This window comes from Nicotiana sylvestris, chromosome 9 (genome assembly GCF_000393655.2).
Source record: "Nicotiana sylvestris chromosome 9, ASM39365v2, whole genome shotgun sequence".
Lineage (NCBI taxonomy): Eukaryota > Viridiplantae > Streptophyta > Magnoliopsida > Solanales > Solanaceae > Nicotiana > Nicotiana sylvestris.
In genome coordinates this window covers 10,173,211-10,176,732 of record NC_091065.1, presented here as the reverse complement: position 1 = coordinate 10,176,732, position 3,522 = coordinate 10,173,211, and the positions used below count along the sequence as shown (strand labels likewise).

The 3,522-nt window shown below is 34.1% G+C and overlaps 1 pseudogene; it reads left to right on the top strand.

Moving 5' to 3' along the window:
- The first annotated feature begins 269 nt into the window (after nt 1–269).
- On the top strand, nt 270–2,750 carry LOC138877071 (premnaspirodiene oxygenase-like; annotated as a pseudogene).
- Nucleotides 2,751–3,522: the final 772 nt, after the last annotated feature.

Below are 3,522 nucleotides of genomic sequence, written 5' to 3'. Positions count from 1 at the left end.
AAAAAACCCTTTGTAACTGTTGACAGTGTTGTTTGTAATGCTTCATTACATACTAAGAACTTCACTCACAAAAATTACTAAGAACAAAGTTTACCTTTTTCCCAAAAGTAAATTTCATATTTGGCTCCACATAATGTGTTCAATGAGTCAAGTGAAGTACTTTTCATTGACAAAAAAAAGTTGCTGAAAAATGCATATCTCATATTTTTCTTAGAGAAATCCCATTTCTTGCCTAAACGAAATGCCTATAAAAGAGCATATATTTGCAACAACAGTTTGCAGAACCTATCAAGTCAAATAATCCCCCCTTTAATTCCCTCCCAAAATGCAGTTCTTCAACTTCTTTTCCCTTTTCCTTTTTGTGTCATTCCTCTTTTTATTTAAGAAATGGAAGAATTCCAATAGCCAAACCAAAAGATTGCCTCCAGGTCCATCGAAATTACCTATTCTTGGAAGCATGCTTCATATGCTAGGTGGACTGCCACATCATGTCCTTAGAGATTTAGCCAAAAAATATGGACCAATTATGCACCTTCAACTAGGCGAAGTTTCTCTAGTTGTTATTAGTTCTCCTGAGATGGCAAAAGAAGTACTAAAAACTCATGACCTCGCTTTTGCAAATAGGCCTTTACTTGTAGCTGCCAAGATTGTATGTTATAATGGGACGGACATTGCCTTTTCACCTTATGGCAATTACTGGAGACAAATGCGTAAAATTTGTCTCTTGGAATTGCTCAGTGCCAAAACTGTCAAGTCATTCAACTCAATTAGACAAGATGAAGTTCATCGTATGATTGAATTTTTTCGATCATCTTCTGGTAAGCCAGTTAATGTAACAAAAAAGGATTGCTCTTTTCACAAACTCTATGACATGTAGATCAGCATTTGGACAAGAATATAAGAAGCAAGACGAATTTGTAGAACTAGTCAAAAAAGTGTCACACTTAATAGAAGGGTTTGATGTGGCTGATATATTCCCTTCAATGAAGTTTCTTCATGTGCTCACTGGAATGAAGGCTAAAGTTATGAATATACACAATGAAATAGATGCCATTCTTGAAAATATCATCAATGAGCACAAGAAGACTTCAAAGAGCGATGGTGAATCAGGAGGTGAAGGTATAATTGGTGTACTGCTAAGACTTATGAAAGAGGGAGGCCTTCAATTTCCAATCACTAACGACAACATCAAAGCTATCATTTTTGTAAGTACTATATACTGCATATTTCTATCTTCATTATTAGTACTCCTTCTATTCTATTTTTTGTGGAACTTGTTTTTATTCTATTCCATAAAGAATGACATATTTCTATATAAGAAATAATTTAACTTTAAACTTCTTATTTTATCTTTAATGACATGTTTTTATAGCCACGGGAATTTCATGACATATTTAATACCACAAGTTCGAAAATCATTTCTGTCTTTCTTAAACTTTGTATCTAGTTATACCGTGCCATATAAAGTGAAATTGATGAAGCATTATGATTTATCTTTAATACTAACGTTCTCAAATTGCATAATTAATTTTTGTACTTAAAGAGTCACTTTAGTTAGCTTTCAATTAGGACAACTAATCTTACTTTCGTCATAAAATTTACACATTTGAAAATTACAACAAATGTTATTTCAATCACCACAACTTGGCATTAGGATAACGAAACAAGTAGCAAAATAACATGATAATTTTTTTTTTTTTTGGGTTTTTGTCATTGAAAATTTAAAAGTTCCTTTAGGTGTAGAATAAAGGTAGTAGCACAAACGTAGTACAAATATGTTATTTGAATATTTCAGTAGAAATTTGTCAAGAAGTTTGTAAGAGAAATGAATATTGTAACTTCCTCGAAAATGAAGGACCTCTTTGGTGGGGGAACAGAAACTTCATCAACAACAATTAATTGGGCCATGGTCGAAATGATGAAGAATCCAAGTGTATTTTCCAAAGCTCAAGCAGAGGTAAGAAAAATCTTGAGAGGGAAAGAAACTTTTGGTGAAATTGATGTCGAGGAGTTCAAATACCTAAAGATGGTCATTAAAGAAACTTTCAGACTCCATCCTCCACTACCTCTTTTGCTTCCAAGAGAATGTAGAGAAGAAACAGACTTAAACGGCTACACTATTCCATTGAAAACAAAAGTCGTGATTAATGCTTGGGCAATGGGAAGAGATCCAAAATATTGGGATGACGTAGAAAGCTTTAAACCTGAGAGATTTGAACACAACTCTATGGATTATATTGGTAATAATTATGAATATCTTCCCTTTGGTAGCGGAAGGAGAATTTGCCCTGGAATGTCATTTGGTTTAGCAAATGTTTATTTTCCACTGGCTCAACTGTTGTATCACTTTGACTGGAAACTCCCAACTGGAATCAATCCAAGTGAACTGGACTTGACCGAGGCGCCTGGAGCAGCTTGTACTACAAAGAATGACCTACACTTGATCGCTACTCCTTATCAACATTGTCAAGAGTGATCTCATGGCGTCAAACATTTTCTTAAAAGAAGAATCTTGCAATTGAATTTCGTTGTCAACCCCACCATTGTACTTTCTTCCTTTGCTGTTTTGGTATTTACCTATTTCTAATATTTTGTGTCTTCTTTCATATAGAAATATGCCACTATAGTTTTCGACACAAGCTGTCCAATAAGATTTTCTGTTGTTTTTATATTTTGGAATAGAATATACTTACATCCTTGTATTATGAAGAGGAGATCAATTGATGGTGTCATCATATTCTGTTTGTATACTTTTGATCTTTTGGGCTATGTGAGATTTTAAGGTGGTGAATCTATTCCTTGTGAGGTAGGATTTTATTTACCTGTTTACTTGTATAATATGGATTCCTTATTCTACTAAATATGTTACCTTGTATACTTCAAGTTTGCATTGATGCAGTTTATATATGTACCTCCATATTTTCTTCATAGCAATTTTTAGAGCTGGTTAACTGAACAACACAATAAAAGCAAAAATCAACTATATGTAACCAATATAAATATACGTTGACTTGTCCTTGTTCTTCACAAACAAGATTAGAGCATCCTAAAATAAGACACTTGGTCTAATGAACCCCTTGCTCAACAAGTCCTGTAACTGCTCATTTACCTCCTTCTGGCAGGAATCATCTTATAAGTTGGGATTGTCACGATCCAAAATTTCCACCGAAAACGTGACGGCACCTAACACCACTTTTTAGGCAAGCCATCAACCAATAAGTAAAAACGGTTTCAAAATAATATGTAAATAAAAGGACTTATTCTTTTGAGTGCATGAGCTCCAAAGAATAAGTAAATACATGATCTGAATAAAATATAATACTGTCTGAAAGACTAAACAATGTTAATGTGAAATAAGGAATGGACGTCAAAGCCTGCAAAGGGATCAACATCGCAACCGCAAAATCTCCCAGCTAATCCGGATCCGGCTCACGGGTAACCACCACGATCAGCAACACCTATATTTGCACACAAAGTGCAGAGTACAATATAAGTACAATAAACCCCATATACTCAATAGAA